This window comes from Cyrtonyx montezumae, unplaced genomic scaffold, assembly GCF_038088225.1.
Source record: "Cyrtonyx montezumae isolate F1298 unplaced genomic scaffold, pur_monq_1.0 scaffold_13, whole genome shotgun sequence".
In the NCBI taxonomy this organism is placed as follows: Eukaryota; Metazoa; Chordata; class Aves; order Galliformes; family Odontophoridae; genus Cyrtonyx; species Cyrtonyx montezumae.
Window position 1 is genome coordinate 16,627,703 of NW_027071859.1, and position 22,357 is coordinate 16,650,059.

The following is a 22,357-nucleotide window of genomic DNA, read 5'->3' on the forward strand; positions in this document are numbered from 1 at the left end:
GATATACGTTTATACTTCGGACTTCAAAAATGAAAATAAAAAAACCTGACATCCTGGGATATTGTTTTGCCAGTGGACAGGGTCAGCACTAAAGTCAGAGACACAAAGTTAAAGAAGAGCATCTATCTTTAAGTTTAAAGTAATGAGAAAATAAGTGAAATGATACAGCAAGAAGGAAACAGAACAAGGTAATGCACCTAACCATTACTACATAGCAATAGAGATTGAAAATACATCACCAATTGACCTGATACTTTACTGTCATCCAGATCTGCAGTCATTGAGGAGCCCTGGTTGCAGATATAATTTGGAAAGCCTTTGGAGAGCAGCTGGGACATCCTCCACAGCATGTCCACTTGTTGGTGGGGTTTTTAACTTCACTGCAAGATGGCCCAGCTTTTATACTGTTGAATAAACAAGTTTATGTAACAATTAGGCAGAAGTATCTGGTTTCATTCTCCCTTTGGTTTCCACCTCAAGCCTGGCCAGGGCTCAAGGAGGAGGCAAGAAAGTTGTATACTAGTAGGGCTTCTAAACAAAGAAAGGTTAACACATTCTCATTTTGCTTTATTTAAGCTAAATCTCTTGCTAATGAGATGTTTTGTCCAAGGTACATATTTTGCTAATGATCATTCATATTTTGCTAATGATCAGATACTGATGATATATAACACTGGGCTGTGACATTCATCTAGAAGTCAACTGGTTCAAGGCCTACTGTTCAGGGCTCAGAATTTGTTACTCAGCTTTTAGTTAAGACAAGATTGGGCACAACAGTTCCTGGGACTGATCCAGGATAAGACTGAGTTTTGCAGAGAACCCATAGCTCTCATTGACATTTGTATTAATGTGAGTTACAATTTATAGTGCGAGCTCCTCTCAGAATTGCAATTAATATGAACAATCAATTCTCATTGGGAGCCCCAAATGTCAATGCCCTTTCACAATAGAGTCCACTGATTTCCAGGGATTTGGCCTATAAAAAACAGGCTAAGAAATTATTAAGCTTTATCTCAAAGTGCACATTTTTCTTTGTTACTTTCAATTAATTATTTGATGATATGAGAGAGAAGCCATAAAATCAATACTGTCTCAAGAAGCAGCCTGCTTCTTGAGAAGCATGGCCTGTTAGGTATTTTCTCACAACTGGGCAAAATGGAATGACCACTCCCTTGAATCTGGCAAGCTACAAGGGCATCTGAAAGGTATCACAAACCTTTATTTTCCTGCAGTAGCACTCACTGCCCCTTTTCTCAAGCAAATTATAAATCTGCAAGTCACACGCTACTGACTGGCCTCCATAACTAACTCAGTTGGTGACGGGTTTGGTTAGTTTGCGCTCATAATCACACAGGCTGTTCTACAGCACTAGAAACATGAGAGCTAATGAAGCAGCAGTTGCTTTGCTCACATTACTCCCCGTATTTCCCTTACGGTGACTACCTGACTTAAAAAAGGGAGGCCACAAAGACACAGACCATGCTAGACTCCCAAGGCCTGCCTAGCAGGAAACTCCTTGGCTTATGCAGCTCTTATTCCTCTCTATCTGTTGTTACAACATCCAGTAATTTGTGTTGTTAACTTCTACATTTTTTAGTGTGACACCACCTTTACACTGTAGCTCAGATTTCAGAGACAGCTTTTAAGTGTAGTTTGACTGAGAGGCATACAGGCATATGTTTTTTCCATTAAGTAGAAATGAACTTGTTTCCTTTATCAACCAGCTAGTCTTTTCAAATAAGTTGCTGAGATGTGACTAAATAATTCACTACGATATCAGGGCATAAGGGAGTACTGCAGGACTAAGGGGCTCTTTTCTAAAAGAAAACTGCAGCGACGATCTGAGGAATTGGACATAAATTTAATACATATTTTGATATCCTGAAGGCAAATTAGGTTTCCTTCACAAATATTGGCTTACCAAATAGGCATGAAAATACTCGAGGGTAAACACTCAGCACAGCATGCAAAAAGTATGAGCTGTGTGTATAAATTCCACTATGAATTACAAGAGAATTACAATACAAGCATGTCTGTCCATGGTGTGGTTTTTGGAACTGTGAGCCTCTGGACATTTTCAGTGTGCACTTAGAGAACTAAAATCACACAGAGGAAAAGAAAGCATGGCAAGTGAGTGCACAAGGATAGGGCAAATTATACCCACATGCACAAGCAAAATGCTTGCAGTCCAAAATAATCTCCAATAATTTAAGTGTTATCTTGGCTTACAGTATTTTTGACTAACATCAACCTTACTAACCAAAATCTACACAAGCCCCTTAAAAAGCAAGTTATCCTACAGGGTGAAACCAAGAGTTCTTTAATCACCTAGCTAGCAAAGAAGACACAAGCATATCAGATTTCTTTTGAGGTTTCCCTTTTCTGTTTTATGGTTGTATGCAGATTAACTACATGTTAGGTAGAACCCTAAGAATCTGCTAGACCAGCTTCTTATTGGTTGTTTTCTGCTTCTTTTAAAAAACTGTGACTAAAAAACTGTCTAAAATATCAGAGCTGGAACTTCAGCAAACATTCTGATCAGTACCACACAGGATATCCTAGAAGATTCATGAGGAAACGGATTAAGCTGTACCTAGTAATGGCCCGTAAACAAAATGGGTTTTGTGGCACTTTAACAAGCAGAGGTAAAGAGTCTAGTGGGAATCACTCCTTCAATTAATGTTTTCAAAATGCAGTTTGAAATACAGTATAAAAGAATATGACTTAGACACTATTCACATAAAATATTACAGAAAGAAAATAGAAGTAAATCTAAAAGAAGGATAAACTAGTAAAAACAGTCCAAGTATTACTTGAAGGGAGAATTGGAAAAAGAAGAAAAAGGAAAAACAAAGGACAATATGAAAAATATAAATAACTTTAAATAAAGGATTTGGACTGCATGTGAGAAAGCAGCAAAATAGTAAGTATGATTTGGGAACGAACTTACAGCCTGAGCCTGACAAATGCTCTTTGGCAATAGGTCTTCTGTGCAGAGTAAGATTATACCAAGCTCAAGTGCTGTGTTCTAACTTCATAAATGCTGCTAATGAGTCCAGTGTGGCTGCATTCAGGAAAATATATATTTCAGTGTTCAGATAAGATCCTAAACACCCTGGTGGTTAAATCTGAAGATCTGTAATAGGAAATACACCAACTGCAAAGAAGGTCAAAGATATAGAGAGAAGGATAATACAATTAAAGCAGGCTTAAAGTAATTTCCCAGGCAAAAATATTAACTATGAAAGTTTAACTTGAAAATGCATACTGGTTATCTATACTTGTACATTACAAAAAGAGTTTAAATATCATTAACGTTTTAAGGATGAAAGTATTGTATAACTGATATGGCATTCATTATTTTATGAAGAAAAGAAAGACTCCGTTCTTGAAAATAAAAGTCCATTTTTCAATACCTTTCATTCTTTAAAAACTTCCAAGTATTTGTCATCATTATTACCTAACCTCCAATGTCATGGAATTTTGTGGCCTTTGTTTTGGTGTTTATTTAAGTTCACTAAAGAAAATTAAACAAGATACTTCAGAACATAATGAAATGCAGAAAATAAGAAGACCTACATAAAGGTTTTATCCTATTGGTTATGATAAAAATTTCACGTTGTTTCACCTTCATGTTGTTTGTATTGTGTTAGTATTTGTGTTGTTTACATACTGAAACTGTTGAATAATCACAAATATAATTTGTGATTCACCATGGAACTGTGTACCCCAGAGCTCACTAGTCAGCCCAGTTTTAAGTCTATATTAATGATCTGGACTATGGGGCAGAGCGCATCCTTGGCAAGTTTGATGATGACACAAAACTGGGAGATGTGTCAGAGGGCTGTGCTATCTCCTGGAGGGACCTGAACAGGCTGGAGAAATGGGCTAATGAGAACCTCACGAAGTTCAGCATGAAGAAGTACAGAGTCCTGAATCTGGGTAGGAACAACCCAAGGCACCAGGGCATGCTAGGGGCACCCAGCTGAAAAGCAGCTCTGCAGAAAAGGACCTGCAGCATACTGGTAGACACCAAGCTGAGCATGAACCAGCAATGTGCTGGCCCTTACTGCTAATAAGGCTAATGGTATTCTTGACTGCATTAATCAGAATAATACCACCATGTCATGGGAGTAGATCCTTCCCCTCTACTCAGCATTGGTGAGGCTACACTTGGACAGCTGCATCTAGTTCTGGATCCCTCCAGTGCATGATATGGACATGCTAGAGAGAATCCAACAGAAGGCCACCAAGAACATGAACATTTATAAATGCCTGGAAGAGAAATCTATCACTTGAAAACAAGTGTAGAGTGAAGAACATTTATGGCTTCTGCAGTCACACATGAACTGAAGGGGTAAGTGCTTTTTGATATGTTTTAATAAGTTATCAGAAGATTTAGAAACCTTTCTATTGAAGTATTTGCTTCTTGCTGTGACTTATGTTGGTTGAAATGTTTTTGTGAGGTTTTGACACGTGTTTATAACTTTAAGTCTGATTTTAAAGCCCTGGGGTTTTTGTCTCCAAATATTTATTTTAAAGCATTTACGAACTAATCAGTAATGCACTCTGTTCTGGGAATACATAATTAATAAAAAAGCTTGACTGTAAATGTGAAAGCTTCGTCCTTCAGAGACACACTTCAACTACTTTTTGGTGTACACAGGTAGCTGAGAAGCATTCCCTTTTCCTTCCGCATTTGAAATGTGTTCTGAGATTTGAGAATGTTGTCCATGTTTTCATATGCCATTCCATGCAATTCATATGCCATTATGTTGATTAGGGAACAGAGTTTTCCAGTGACCATCTGCTGGACTGAGCTGACCAATGCAAACAGTGATTACTAACACCTTAATAGAAACCTACACAAACCGCCTGCAAAGTGATTTAACATTGCCCAGTGTTAAATTGGCACACTGCTCCATGTTTTCAGGTACATGCCCTGACCCACGGCCCCTCCCATCTCCTCAGCTCTCAGGTTACCTGGCTGATACTGGTAGGAGGCTGATACTGGAGGCCTTCACCCTCTCCACAAATTTCTGCTGCTTTTGCCTTCTATCCCCGCTGTCCTGCTGTGCTGCATGGCAATTGTGTGACACAGCAGGCATCTACACATGTCAGAATCCCCTGATGCCAATATAAAATACACACTATGTAGTATGGAGTGGCTCCATCAGGGCCGGTGTTTTTTTTCTTTACCAGGTGATACACATTTATGGTGTTAATCAAACTCTGGGAGGCAGTAACCCTAACCTGCTGGGAAATCATGTAAGAACAAGCACTTTTTTCTCATCTCAAACTTCGTGTTCTAATAATGCTTTTTTCATTTACCACAGAAACTTCAGAACCAACTGGGAGACAATTTTAAGATGTATGCCTTGTCAGAGAAATTTTCTTCAGTGAGTTTATAGTCAGGGCTGTGCTGGGCTATTCTAAGCAATATAACCTTACCATTGATTGGCACCTGAAATCTCATGCATTTTTCTTTTAATTGAGATCTTTTACACTTACAGAAAAAAAAATTATGAAAGGCATATTATTTCCTTCTTCTTTTAGATTACAAAGATTTAAATGACACAAACACTTGTAAGAATGCTACCAAATTTGGTGTGTGTTATGGTAAATAAAACGTAAATAATGCCTACTATTCCTGAGGTGCTTTATAGTTCAAGGAAAAAAACTTGTGTATGTTTCAGACTGAAATAGCATTAGTGCTCTCTGGTCAGAGATCTAAACTGTCTCCTCAGTTTTAAATAAAGAAAAAAAAGATCCCGCTTCTGAGTAAGTTTGTATATTTAGTCTCTTTCCCATTAGCTGATTGATGAAAGGCTTTGCTTGATAGGAGGCAGGCACATTTTGACTTTCTGCAAAAGTTGTATTACTGCCCAGAATCATCTCTATGGAGAAACAGTGGCATCTAGCTGTCAGACAGGCTAACCACTCAGAGTGCTGCTGTTCCAGACAAGTTACACATCCTTCAGGGATCACCCAAAATCATGTACTGGCATAATTCAAAAGTTCCCGGTTAGTCACAAAATGAGTTATTAAGGTATGAGTTATTTTACCTGTCAAACATCAGCCTTCAGATATAACTCATTTTGATTCTCCAATCAGATTCAGAATTCTGGAAGTGGATTTGGTCATATTTGGGAAAGCACAGGAACAGTGGGAGGAACACTGGAAATTTAGGCCTTCTCCATCAGAGAGTACTGGAAAATAAAATCAAGAATTGGTGTTCTTTGTGTAAATACAAGAGATGTCAATAGCGCTGTTTATGTAATTACTACTAGAATCATAGCATCACAGAATATCCAGGGTATTAAGGGACCCATATTGGCCATTGGGTCCAATGCCTGGCTCCACACAGGATCACCCAAAAATAAGACCATATGTCTGAGAGTGTTGTCAATGCACTTCTTGAACTCTGACAGCTCGGTGCCATGACCACTGCCCTCAGGAGCCTTTTCCATGCCCACCAGCCTCTGGTCAATATCTTTATTCTCATACAGCTTGATTATGTAGTCTAATATTGCACATCAGTCCTAGGATTTAATGGGATAAAGGTTACTATTCTGTAGCCCTTTTCTGGTTTTCCTTTGAAAAGCTATTTTCCTCGTATTTGCTTTGTTGTCCCACTTTATTTTGTTCAGTTAGGTCTCAGAATTTGTTCAATGGAAGTGGAATTTTTGTTTGCCTAATTGCTTTTCCTGACAGAACAGAGCTCACCAGGCTGTCTAACTGAGATAGCTGGGATGACAAACGTTTCAAAATGTTTAGGAACGGTATGTAAATTGACTAATGAAGTAACATCATATTGATGTATGGCATTCTAATATACAAATTTTCCTGAAATTATAACAGTGCAAGCTCTGTCTTTCACTTTCCTGAAAACACTTGAAAATTTGCTTTTAGAACTACACTAGATTGGGAACTCAACAGATTTGATCTCACTCTAGTTTGAATTCTGAGGGATAAAATGGTAAATCACACAGAAAATGCTTGGATTTCTATAAAACACAGCTTTATATAGAATATAAAAAGCCTTTCATAATGTCTCTAGGACTTTTTTAGTCTCATGCTTAGCAATGGCACATAGTAATCACACAGCAGAGTTCACTGAAGGAGTTTTTTACTATCCCTCATAAACAGAGGAAATTAAATATGATAATGTTGTTACATGAACTGATTTTTCTCCATCACTTAGAAAAGTTCTATCAGTTCTGGTTATCTAATTTCATTACATATATCAGAATTTTTTAGGTGCTACATGTATTTATAAAAGTTAAGATATACAGAGAAAACAACTTTATAAAACAGTAAATTATCTCACACATCCACGTTAAAACTAAAGGTAAAATACCACTACACCAGGCAACAGTACTCTAAAACTTCCTTGGCACAGCTGGAAATCATAAAAGGCAGAAAGTGCAAACAGATTTTTTTTAGAGTGGAGCTGAAATAGGCCTGAGAGTCTGTAAGATAATGACCACTTCAGAAAAGCAAATCTGGGACTCATTTCTCATCATTAAACATTAAAGAGAAATCAGTGAACTCAAAATGCAATAGATAATGGGATTGGTTCACCTGTGCTAATATTACTCTGAGGGTTACAGTCTAGTACAAGGATTCGGAGGAACCCATTTTGCTTTGAATCATCATCACTAAAAAACAGGATTTAGGACAAAATTTCCCCTAAAATTCTTACTTAGTCTGTGCAAATAAGATTTAACTGAATGCTCCTGCTGGTCTTACAGAAATATAGGTAAAAATTGAAGTCTAAATTAGATGGAACATTATAACTACAAGTTGGGTTGCAGCATATGTCACAATGACCATGTCTAAAGGTGAACTATGTCAAAGCTCAAAGCAAAACTCAAATGACCAGTAGACTTTCTACTGTCTTACAACACACACAGCTCAAATGATCAGCATAGGTACCATTACAGAAATTGATAATGTTGTTTATTAGTACATCCTTTACCAAAATACTTGCACTAATGACACAATAATATTCCATGCACTGTTGAAAATAAAAATCAATAACTATTCATACTATCTATATATTTTTATCTACATATGGAGAGTTTGAAAGCTTTCTCTTCAAACAAGCTCATCACTTTATCCACTAGAAATCAGAAGCATGAATGAATAGATGCTATGATTATCTCAAGAATACTGGGATAGAAGTAATTTTGATACCTGTATCTACTATTTCATTCAGATAATGGGGCATTGCTTGAAATATAATTATATAAATATTAATATAGAAAATCAGTATACTTTTCTCCATTTCCCTCTCAAGCTTAAAGAATGTCAAATGTGAATAAAATTGTGTTATACAGACAACATCTATGGTGCGTAGTCTGCTGACGACAGCAAGCTCAGCACGGCAGGTGACATGCTAGATGAAATGGATGTTGCCTGGACAGGCTTGAGAGGAAGGCCCATGCCAACCTCATGAAGTTTGAGAACTATGCGTAAAGTTGCGCATCTAGGTTGGGGCAATCCCAAGTACAAATACAGGCAGAGCAGAGATTGGTTCGAGAGCAGCTCTGAGGAGACAGAAGAGGGTGTCAGTTGATGAAAGGCTCAACACAAGCTGGAAATGTGCACTTGCAGCCCAGAAGGCTAACTGCAACCTGGGCTGCATCAAGAGAAGCATGAACAGCAGGACAAGGGAGGGAATTCTGCCCGTCTGCTCTCATGAGTCACTACCTGGCTAATGTGCCCGGTACTGGAGCCCTGAACACAAGAAAGATACAGACCTGTTGGAGTTGGACACAAAGATGATCAGAGGGCTAGAGTACTATCCAATATAATGACAGGCTGATAGAGCTGGTGTTCTTCAGTCTAGAGAAGATAAAGCTATGAGGAGACCTTATAGTGGCTATACTTGAAGGGGGCCTAGATTAAAACTGGGATGGGGCTTCTTATAAAGGCAGGTGGTGACAGGACAAGGGGAAATGGCTTTAAACTGGAAGAGTGTAGATTTGGACTAGATATTAGGGAGAAATTCTTTACTGGGAGGATGGAACAGGTTGCCCAAAGAGGTTGTGGATGCCCTCACCTTGGAAGCGTGCAAGGCCAGGCTAGATGGGCTTTGAGCAACCTGGTCAAGAGGGAAGTAACCCTGCCTGTAGCATGGAGTATGGAACTAGATGACCTTAGAGGTCCCTTTCAACCCAAACCATTCTATGATTCTATGTATAGAAGACTGCATGAGTTATAGATACTAAAAGAATTTAGGAAAATGGTCTTTCAGATTAGTATTACATCCACAGATATGTGGTTTTTTTTTTTAAAGTTATTCAACTCACAAATAACTGAGTAATGCCAGGGGGTGTACTTTCCATTCCCTGCTTGAAGAAATTATAATATCCATTAATGTGAGTGTAAGCACATTAAGGACAGGGAATTCTCCCTGTGTTACTTAGTATTCATTGTTTGAATATTATAATTAACTGGAATTACTTGTATTTGTATCACAGTACAAAGAACAAGTCTTACTATTGGTAAGTTTTAGTATTGGTATGGAACAGCAGAGAAATTAGGAAGCAATGTCTGAACTAAAGTGTCTACTGTAAAAAGACTGAAGTAAAAGCCACTAAGGTTTTCAGAATGGTTGTGAATTCCAAGTTACAGAATTTTTCCATCATTTTCTAGTTTACCTGATAGAATTTACATTACACATTTATATTAGTTGTTCATTTAACATTAAATCACACAGTAATTTCATATTTTATTGTTCAATTTCATTATGTAAACCTAACGCACTCTGAGATCTTATATGAAAAGAAAAAACAAAGGCAAATAAATCCATCTTTTAATTACCAAATCAAAAAACTTTGTATACATTTAATAAATATAATATAGAAGCCTGCAATACTGTTTTAAAATAGCTCTGGTGCACTTCTGTAGAAAGATGTTATAACTTTGTGCAAACACCAGTATGGCAAATCTGCAAATGAATGCAAATTACAGAATCACAGAGTTGTAGGGGTTGGAAGGGACCTCTAGAGAGGATGGTGTCCAGCCCCCTGCCAAAGCAGTTCCCTAGCCCAGGCTGCACAAGTAGGCATCCAGGTGGGTCTTGAGCATCTCCAGAGAAGGAGACTCCACCACCTCTCTGTGCAGCTGTGCCAGTGCTCTGTCACTGCACTGTGAAGAAGTTCCCACACACGTTTGTGCATGCATGTTTCAGATGTCTTAAGGTCTACTTATACATAAATCTGAATGTTAAGTTTAATAAAAAATAAATCAATAATTTACATTTTGAAATATTTTCTCCAAGCAATCAGCTTCAACCTAGCAAGTGTTCGCCTTTATTTGTATGTGCTACAGTTTGATTTTCCAGTGTGGAGTATTTTTTTTATATCCTCATAACAAGGAAAACAGACTGCTGCCACTTCTACATTTTCTCCTTGAATCCTTTCGTAAACCATTACAGTTGTGGGTTGTTGGGTTTTTTTTCCATGTTTCTTGGACAACATTCTTTTTTCCTAGTTAGAGAACCAACTTTGAACCCTCCAAACATTAAAGCATTGGAAGGAATAGAAAATGGTATGAAAACGTTTTCTCAAATCCTTTTAAATTCCAATTCCAAGCTCAGATGTAGCTTTTCCATATTTAATCAAAAGCATTCAGGTGTCTGCTTTCAAAGAACTAAGCAAAGAACAGCATGTCTTCTATCAGCAAGTTGCAGTCCTGAAAAGTGCTTTGTGCACTGACCTTAACAAATCAGAGTGCTGAGGAATTGAGGATTCTGACTGAAGCAGGTTTTGACTTCTTGAAGCATGGCCTGAATCTTCAAAATATTTTTAATCACTTCTTGCTGTGAGGCAGTAGGAGCCATTAATTTCCCTTATTCCTGAAATTATTTTTTTCCTTATCTTTTTCCTTTTTACAAATATAATCAAGTATAATCCATTGAAAGAATGTTACCAAGAGTAAAATTCATAAACAGCATTATCTTGGGGAGTGTTAAAAAAATCCATAGAATATACTGTAGAAAGCACAGCAGAAATATGAAGGAGATATGAAGAAGAGACATGTAAGAATAATTTATTTTTAAATAATACAGAGAAACAATATTACAAAGATCAGGATCAGAAAATAATGTCAGTTAGAACATAATTAAGCTTTTCATTTTCTATGGCCCTTCTAATACAAAGTGCAATATGCAAGTCTTGGCAGATAAATGATATCCAATTAAACTGCCTGCAGATGCAATTCCACTTATCTGAAAGCATGCCTGTGTACTGTACAAACTCAGTACAGGTGCCAAACATTAGGCATCTAGCGTCACTTGAAAAGGCTCATGATTTGAGACATCCATATGTAACTAATAGATATGACATTTGCCTTTCTGGGACAACAGTTGTAGGCCAGTTAAGATAACACTCAAGAAGCTTGGGGTCAGTCAGGTACAAAAAAATGCCACCAATCATTTATATTTGGGCAACTGATTTGAAGTTTAAGTCACATACCAAAAAAAGAATAATTATCAACTGAATTTTCTCAGCCAGGCAATAATGAAGCAATTCCATGTACATAAATGAAGAACAAGTCATTAGAAAGTGAGTTATGATTAATGATGTTACTCCATCAAGTTTGAAAGTCTAATTAAAAATCTAAAATTATTTTCTGATAAATGTATCACTCCCACTCAATCATCAATTAGTCTAAAATTTTCAGTTAAGCCATCTCTGTTGATCTGTAAACCTGTAACTAAAAACAGTCATCAACTGATTTCCAGCTTCAAGCAGTAAGAAACAGCACCTCATCACTAGTGCTTTTGTAGGCCTTGAGGATAACAGGAAGGAAGGTGCAAGTCAGTGTGTAGTGCAGTCTGTCAAAATCTCTGTATGGAGGAACTGAATTAGACTACTTGGATGATGACAATTTTACATGAGGTAAATGAAAGTTACAGTTCACTGAAGCAATTGCACATCCCTTAAGATGTCTATACCAAATCCTAGAGAATGATTTTTAACTATGAGTTCCTTCTCAAATACTCTACCAGTTCAAAATCTAATGAAATTCATGGAATGACTTCTTCAGAAAAAAAAATCTAGATGAAATATAACTGTGTAAAGTTTCATACTCTCAGTGATAGAAAAGGTCGCTTTCATCACCAGGTGAATTTCATTGGATAGCATGAAATCAGAAATGAATTCAAGACAAGACATTAAGAAGGTGCCTTCTAACCTAGGTCATTCTATGATTTTAAGATTCTGTGACATCTGTCCTGACAAACTAAGTAGTGAAAGGGCACTGGACATGTAATTGTCCATCCTGACTAATTTTAAGAAGCTCTTTGTAATGATGTTGGTCCATTGCAACCAGCACTGCCTCTGATAGCATTAGGCAGTTCAGGGAATAATACAGTGTCCTTGATCATGTAGGAGCCAACCAGGGTGGTTCTAACTTCAGGTTTAGATATTGTGTAAGGAAAATGCCACTCCCTAGAGGCAATCTTCTGACTCCAAGCAATTTGTCATTCATCTCAAACTGACACAAGCTTACCATACTTACAGCTCCAGTTACATTCTGCAGGCATGTGACATTACTTGAGATGGCCTTCACCATAACTATGTTTTATTATCTACAGCATCAGAGATGCTTATGATTGTAATCCCAATTATCAAGAGGGGAGAGAAACAGACTATTTTTACATAATACAGCTGATTTGTCATAGACAGAATTAGAAGAATCACATCCTAAGCTACCTTTCTTTCCATAGACTATAAAGGAAATGTAGACACCACTGACTCAGGCAAATCCTACTCCTGCTAGGAAAGACATTTTAATCTGTTATAGTGAAAATGTTGCTGTTGACACATTCCCAGTTGCAGCTCTGAAGAAGCAAAATGTTGATTTGCAAGGATGAATAAAACAAGCTGCAGCACCTCTGAAACAGCTGCTGCTTTCCTCTTGGCTAAAGAATATATTATTCTCTGTTGTGTTTTAAGGAGTCCAGCTGTATCTATGATCCACTGAAGTAGCTGAATAAGTATTTTTTGTAGCTATTACATTCTACCAGGTAGCTAATTTGTCTTTAAAAATACTCTCTAACCTGTAAGTATATTTAGAGTAACAACCTGTCAAGTAAATCATGTTTTTGGAGTCTTTACTAGGGTACATACATTTGGTAGGATTTCTTCTTGCCCAAGGAAAAGCAGTGGCACATTCTGAATTACTTCATGTTAGAAAAATTGCATTTCCAGCTTCTCAGCTGCATGAAACAAATGTACATTATGTAAACACTTGTAAAATGTCACTGGAAATTAAACCAGTTTTGCCAATCTCTTGAGGAAGATTCCTTCAGGTATTTCTCTATTTAAAGTAATTGATCTGGCTGGAGAATCAATTCTAAAATCTAACTTTCTACCCTGGAATGAGCTGAATGGAATGGTGTAGTGCCAATTTAGAGGCAAGTATGTGCACAGCTCTCTCTACCTACAACAGTGCCTGTAGAGCTTATCACCAAAATCCTCTGTTGCCAGAATGGGAAATGAAGTGGAGAGAACTTGACAAAGAAAAAAAATCAAATTTCATCAACAGGGAATATCTCAGCCAGCCCAGCATATTTCTTGGTAATATAGCAGAGCATTCAATACAGTCTCTGAAGTCAGACCCAATCCACAACCTGACATTCAGTTATGCGGCCCTGTTATTTTCTCCAGTAGAAAATCTGCAATATCCTCACCATCATCATAAATCACTACCCACTTTTGATAGTGTAACTGGACACCAGACAAAATTAACGATTTTTAATTTCTTTCAAAGCTTTGGATGTTGGAGTTGGAGGAGAAAGATTTTTCTGGCAGTGTTTTTATAGGCTCGGGTTATTATAACAAGCCAGTGGGCAGTGGGAACTTACAGGCAGTACCACCAACACTACTGAGGAGGCAACAGCAGAGGGTAGAAGATTCCTGTGCCAGCTTTGCCAGAGAACATATGGTATGGAAAAAAGTCCCCTACTCCAGCAGAGGTTTGGACCATGGAATTTCATCCTTGTATGTATGTCTTCTTACATATGAAATACACCTACTAATTAACTGTTTTCAGCTCATGGTGATTCCAAGTATAAATAATTTCTAAATAATCACCAAACTCTGTTACAGATTTTATTCTAAAGATTTATTTTGAAGTACCTTTAGCTATTCTTAATAAGCTTGCTTTTAAAATTGAAGTTGCTTTCTCTTTGAAATTTCACCCTAAAACCAAGCACCTACACATTCAGGGCACTCCAAAGACCAACAGATTCTCTCCATACAAACTGCTGTTCTATCCAAGCTAATTTAAATTATGCTTTTTTCCTCTCAGGAAAACTTTAAAATTGGAATTTTGTCAGTTGATTGGCAATTGGCATTAAGCCAGGATATAATTCTCTGGTATGCACTATTAAACCTCACAGTGAGGATAATTAGTACCACAAAAGCACTTTGAAAATGAAATGTGCTGTAAACTAGATAATTACTATTTTTACTACTGTAACACTGCAAAAAAAATAGTGAGTAACTAAGAGACAGTTTACAAGACCTCTGACGGAAAAATTACATTAAGTGTTCTATTCCTGAAAGACTGCTCAAATAAGTATTTGAAGAATCTATATGTACCTAAATTTATTTCTGTAAGGTGCCATAAGGAATCACTGCTAGTAATATAGATGGGTTCAGATGTGTGACTAGTGAAGAAAAAGAAGTCTGCAAAGAAGTTCACACAGCACTGCTACAAAAAAATGCCCATTACTTGCTGCATTCTTACACATGCATATATGATTTGTTTATATCTGTGGAAAATAAGCCACAGAATTCACTCTGATTACTCCCTTGTCCTTAATAACTAAACCAGAAGCTGATTACCAATACATTCTCAACAGTATCTAGTACAGCATATTACCAGTTCTCACAGGACTTATTCTGAAAAACATATTTTTTCCTCAACTGATGAAAAGTATAGATTTGCTAAGCTTCAGGACAATCCCACTCTCCTTAAAGGCTCAATGACTAGTATTAGATTTTCCCAAATAACATTTCCATTATCCAGAATATTACTTACAGTGTTCCTGGATGAATAAAAGCTTTGTAAAAAATTGTCTGACAGCCTTAAAAGCATTACAATGAAATATATTTTTAATTACGTATCAAATAAAATTAAAAACTAAAAGTAAAAATAATAGAATCTTCCACTGCTTCTTTAACGTAATTTGAAATGTGGTTAGTATATTACTTAGCTCTATTTCGTAAAAGATATACAGATGCTGTAGAGTGAATACACCAAAAGAATAGTACCCACACAAAATAACGAAGGTAGACAGTATATTTTTGTATAGCTCATTCAAATGGTATAAAGACAACCAGCAAATAAGGAAAGGCTCACCCATCAGTGACAGTCAAAGCTCACCCAGAACTCCAGAAGCAAGGGATCTCTAACAAGAGACCCTTCCTCAGTGGTGGTCAGCCCTTAAATGGGGTCTGGGAGAGGTGGAGCCAGACTCCACCCCTTCCTGTCACACAGGTACATTGCCTTCACCTGTGCTCCCACAGCTGACTCAGTGCTTGCCTCGTGTGATTGATCGGTGTGGTTCAGGCTGTGATTCAACAGTTCTCATACAGATGCCATCCACTGACCAACTGATGTCCTTTCTGAGACAGGCATGACCACTCTATTGCAACTATGCACAAAACCCGCTTTGTTTAAGCACTTCCAATAGGTGCTGTAACATACACATTCCTATCATTGATGAGGATACATGTACAAATGCAATCACTTGCAATTTAGAGCTGTGCTACCAAGCTCACTACAAAAGCAGAGCCATGTGGTTTCATCCTTTGTGCTCAGCTCTCATTAAAATCTCGTTTTGAAACTGCGGAACTGTGGGTTTTTCTGGAAGCGTGGAAAAGAATCATCAGAAAACTTCTGCCTACAGTCCTTCAACCAGTTCTTTACTCATTTCCTTGCTCGGCAAAGAGAGAAGTAGGAGGCTATGCGTTTGCAAACTGCGGTGTAATAAAGGGCAGTGAGCCATGACTGAATCTACACAGTAGCACACAGCAGAATTCTGCACATAATCTGCAAGAAAAAATATAGTTTTGAGGCTCTCATTCAGACAGATGTTGTCCCAGAATATTTTCCTTTGTAATCTTCTAACTGTATGTCTATGCTTGAAAAAGCTGCAGAATGGCCTAATGTGTTCTTGCAGTGTACAGTCTAAGGTTTAGCTCCAGCAAGGACTAGTGCCTTCTCATTAAATGGGTTTGCATAAAGATATGTTCTGCTCTGGTGTTTTTATCACCTTCTGGTTTTTAGCAGGCAGGACACTTTCTAAGGTATATATATATCAAGGATTTATGGGAGCAGCAATGCAGTTATTTTTAGGCACCATTAGTCAGTTCCCCAGATAAACGGGAGTTGCATGTGAAACAGAAGTCTGTAGTAAAAGGCAGCACATTCTGTGGGAGAAAATATGGGATGCTGTCAGAAGTCACACAAAATGCAGCTCTGGACATATTACAGTACATGAAATGTTTTAGTTGTAACATATAGACACAGTGCACAGAAAAGTTCACATGGAATGTTGTCTATACATTATTTACCATAGTATTGAGGAGTAGCAGGCAGGCTGCTGTTCTTTAGAGACTTGTGCGGCTCATCCAGGTCAAATCCTGGTGAAAAATGCACACAACCTCTGGCTCATGCCTCTCCTGCCCTTGAAAGGTTCTTGAGAAATGAAACAATTACTTATCACTGGCTTTATTTTGCAATCAGAAGGGAGAGGTTTAAACAAATGTTCTACATCCACAAGAGACTATCTAGAATAATTTGGATTAGAGGAAACCTTTAGATGGTCATGAACACGTTCATTTTCTCCATACTGTCAGGGGTAATTAACTATTACAAAAAGTTTCCTACCCTTACCCATCCCCTCCCTCCTCATTAAATTGCTTGTTACAGTTAATTTTTATTGATGCTTTACGTACTATTTAGCCTACACATTTCCTGTATAGTTTTGAAACATTTTTTCTTCAACTCTCACTTGCTAATGGGAATAACTGATCCTTGCCCTCTTCTGGCATTTATATGACAGCCATGTTTCTCCTCTCCTTATTTGTTTAATTTGAGTTTATGGACCATGACTTGTCGGTTGTCTTGACAGGGAAAATCAAGTCACCCACTGTAGAAATCTTGATTAAAAGTTCAGTCCTGAAAATTTCAAGAGCCTGAAAAGACTTGAAAATATTCTGCATTAATTATATTTTGTTGTATTTGGATGCTTTTGAAACACTCATCAAGCATAGTTTTCACAGGTAAAGCTTGAATGCATACCCAGAAAATGTTGGGACACCTTACAAAATTAGAGTAATAGATTCAGATAGATGAATAACACCGACAAAGACCAATATAAGGAATATTGAATTAAAATAGAGCTCCCTTGGTCTTTATTAAAACTTGACAACTATTTTTTAAGAAAGTTTTCAATAAAAATGTTTTCAGAGAAAATGATTGGAATTAATATTAGTTTTACTTTAGCCTGTTCCACACTGTGGCTACAGAATCTTATTAACCCTGTTCCCCTCACCCCGCACACCAACCCACCTGCACTGAGTAAACCTGATCCAACAGCTGCTGACAGTGCACATTTCCTAATATAGCTAAATTACTAGAAAGTGAGACATTTCAAATCTTCCATAGTGCCCACACTCTTCTTCCTGAATTTTCCTCCCTGTTAAAATAGGAGTGTGCCCTCATAAGCTAGCAGCAAGAAATAAGACAGCAGTAAAGCAGTGCCGATAAATAACTGGTTCGTTATAGATACAGAGGCCCATCGTGCACCTCAAGCTTCCATTACACATCTAGCTCTTGGTCTACACTCCAAGCACATTCCAGAATCTAACTGAAAGCCCTGGGCTTGATCTTTATCAGAAGTTAAGAGCGATAAATTGATTTGCATCAGGTGAAAAACCTGTTATTTTGCCTTTTTAGGCAACTTCTGATGTACTCTATGAATTACAATAGCACTATAGTATGTATGCTTTTGTGTTGAGTACTGCTATGAATAACTAGCAGAATAATTTCAAAATATATAAATTATTACTAACCCCAGGCAGAAATAATTTATAAAATACAAAGCTTTTTAAATTGAAAAGCATATTTTATGTATTTGAGGAAGAAAAGCCCTTTTTTAGGCTGATTCTATCTTGATTTACGCCCTTAGGACTGAGAATGTTATTTCATACACAGAGGGAGGGAGACCATCACTGAGCAATGTAAATATTCTATACATAGACATGCAGGAAATCAGTTGTTACTTTTACATATATGAACATTTCCCAATGCGTACTTTTAAACATTTGAGATCTAAAAGGAAAAAAAATAACTGAAAGAAATATAAGAAGCGGTGGTTAAGGCAGTTTGAGATATAACATTAATTCAAAGTAATTATAACTGTGTGCAAGAGGTAGATAACTGCCTTCACTATTCGACTGCATGCTACAGCTAAGCACCTAAAAATAACACCTCCTCTACCAGCTAATCCAATTCCGCTGATCAAAAATTCCCTTACTGTGCTGAAGTCACTTTATTTGCAGTCAGAGTCTGAACGGGGTTTATGTGTCAAGGTGTTGTTCAGCAGGGAGCTGCAGGAGTGACTTCTGCGAGCAGAACCCAGCACTGCTCCAGGTCAAATCAGAGCCAGCTCCACCTGCTCCATCAGGGACGTGCCACTGGGGGAGCGAAAGCAGTAGGAAGATGTGAAACTGCCACAGAAGGGGAGACATCACTTGATCAGCGGTTACAGTGAACTCCTATTCCCCTTGGTCTGTGGAAAACAGATATTTTCTTCAGCTTTCTGAAGTATCAGGATTGCCCATTCTCAGAGTGTGCAAGGGAAGTCACCAAGACACTACAGATCTCACATACATTAAATTACCTTGCAGCATCTTCACTGATATTTGATATTCTGCTCTTTTTCTCTCCTCGACTACTCTGAGTAGCAAACAGACCCACAAGAAGAGCTTGCAGCCACACCACTGACTGCCAGAATGACACAGTCAAGAGCTGCACAACACAAGGCATTGAGCAAATTGCAAGACAAGCTAGAGAGCAGAAAAGGAATATCAGAATCATAGAATGGCTTGGGTTGGACAAGGCTTCAAAGCCTATCTAGTCCCAACACCCTGACATGGGCAGGGCTGCCACCCAAGAGAACAGGCTGCCTAGACCCCTATCCAACTTGGCCATGAGTGCTTTCAGGGATGGGGCAGACTGCCCAAGCAACCTCAGACACATCTTAAACACGGGCTGAGCTCCCATCTTCTTTTTGTATTCTCTCCCACTACCAATGAGGAACTTAGTATAATTCTGCCTTTTTTTTTTTTTCACAGACTTCAGTTGTAACAAGGAATTTATTCTGCCACTGTGCAGGGTTTCATTTCCATAACAGATTTTCGTCATGGTTTATGACTTTTGTGAGAGTCGTAGATGTACCTTTCATGGAGTGAGACATGCACACACTTCTTATACAAAGGATAAACACCTTGGTTTATGGCCACAGTTTTGAGCTATCCAGTCACAGACACATCCTTTCCCTACGTCCACCTGTGGATTATAATAACTTTAGACATAACATCCAGCTGTCAGAAAAAAAAAAAAAAAAAAAGGAAAATTGAATGTTATCTGTCAAGTTTTGAGGAAATACAAAATTACTGCTCTCAAAAGAGCTTTCAATAATTTCATTCTTTATCTCAATAAGAACAAATGTATAAGTTCAATGCTCCATATCCTGCAGAAATGACAATGGATAATATAACTGATCACATGGAAAAATAAACGAGTTCAATGTTTAAACCTGGTGCTATTAGTTAACAGACAAGCATGCATAAAAATGTCCTGGTATTTCATATTTTCTCAAATTATTAGCTCTCTAGAGTTGGAACTGTGTCTTTCCTGTACTTTTCACACAGCACAGTAGTACACAGATACTAAGTAAGGCTTCCAGCTACCACCACAATGCAAACATAAATAATAAATAAAGTTACGGTGCTGATGTCTTTCACTTTTTGAGTAGAAAAGCAGAAATTAGTTCTACTCTTTACCATACAAAGGATAACAACATTTAGTTTCATTTCGTGGTATGCAAGATCACTGCTCAGGATCTGGTTGTTTTCTGTTTGGTAGGAAGAATTTTTTAGTGTTTAAACATCTCAGATAGTGTAAGTGCGACATAAGCATAAATCTTAAGGAAGACAGAATGGCTTCTTGAACTAATAAAAAAAAGGGCATATACTTTCAAAGATAGTTAAATATATAACTTTATTATTTTGATTGAAAACAACTGAAATGTGTGTAAAGAAACCTACACTTAAACTAAGAGCCTAGAGGCTCTGCTGTCAGCTGTGGCTATTTCTTCTGGTAAGTCTGGGTCTTGCTCATTATAGCAGGAAAAAAAACCAACTCAACATGGTAAGCCCGGAATTAGAACTAGAAATACTTGGTATCAAGTATTTTAATAATTGGAAAAGTACAAAATGCAGTGCTCTGCTTAGTGTTGTACCATACTTTCTCAGGGAACAAGGCATTCAGAGCTGGATAAATAACTATAGCTGAAACTCTGACTTGCAAATAGACTTATTTAGCCATGAAACACACTTGTAATACAAGAAGAGGACAATCATAAGTCTCAACAAGGACCTAGACAAGCTCAGACTGAAGATGCCACAAAACAGTCTGTCCATTGAGGTCATATTGCTTTCTGTCATAGCACTGTAAAATCTGGAAAATATTTCTATAAGCAATGTACTCCACAGCCTGATCTTTGATGATGCTGTGCCTCATGATCAATCAGCTTCGCAGTGGATATACACAAAATCTAAGTCATGAACCTCTCATACAACAAAGAAACTCAATCAGAGACAAGCTTTGCTGGAGGACTGGCATACTGAAATTTCACCCTGTGTGAGAATATTCAGACTGTTTCTTTTGGAAATTAAGATACTGCTGCTTTCTTTCACTTGACATTACTGTTTTCTCCCTGACCACCAAAATTAGTAGGAATTTAGTGACTTTGAGCCATGCTCTCTGTGCACAGCTAGATCACAACTAGCTATAAATGAAGCATAGTCAGAGGGACAAACATGGAGACAGTAAAATCACATACCCTTTGTTTCCATAGAAAATGAGGCTAGTAAGCATAATAAACCTCATGAATTTTTTGGGGGTTTCTTTTTTTTTTCATATAAATAATTTCATTTTCCTGGTGTATAGATTTGTATTATTATTGTTTAATGTAAATCACTATCTACACAGCATGAGTCACTGCCAAAGCGTTTAACAGGAAAGAGTGAAAAGCTGAGCTTCTCTGCAATGGATAAAATTCTTCAGATATTTTAACCTTTACTGATTTTGCCTTTGAAATCAAAAAGCATGATTTAGGAGATCATGTCTATTAATTTACATCTGGAAATAATAAAAATGTCTGATGATTCCTCCATGAATTATAACCACAAATGTCTGAGCTTTACTGGTTTTTATGATGAATTATTCTTGCCATCATATACTTAGGAAGCCTTATGCAAGCTTGCTAACAAAGACTAACCTACTTATTTTATATGGTAGTAAACTTTGCAGGGAAAAATTATTTAAAAATTACAAGACAGATATAATTTGATATTATTTGCCTGTAACACAGTTAACTACATAACATCTATCTTGGCAGTCTAGTTAACAGTCGTTATTCATTTCACTGTACATAATAAAATTAAACATGTGAAAAGCAGCCTAATTAAAAAGTGTATGCTCTTTTTAAGCTTGCTGAGTTCTTAGCTTTCAGTACTGATTGAATTCTTCCAAATTCCCAGAAATGAAAATGAAAGGTAGCAGCCACTGCTAACAGCAATTAACAGCTAATAGCCTAAAAGGCCATTACTTTTGAGGGTAATTTTACGTAAATTATAAATACCAACAATGATAAAGAATTCCTTCTTCTTCACATCATACTGATCTTTGGAAAGCAAATGGCATGTACCATGAACTTCAGCTTATAACTGTTAATGATAATAATGCTGCCCTGACGTCTTCTCTGAAAGTTAAATAAAATGGAAGTTCAGTTAGCATCTAGCCAAATTAGCAAGCAATACAGCTAAACACAGAAAATTCTCTTCTGAACTCTTGCCATAAAAATTATGAAAACATGGAAGAGGTGTTTTTTGAGTTGTACAAAGCATATCATTTGTATAGTAGATGAGGGATTTAGCTATTTTAACCCAACATCCTTATTCTCAGAAGTGCTTTCCTACAGTGAAACAGCATTAGAATTTGCAGACAGGTCCTCTTGGACTTGATTGTGTGAATCTTT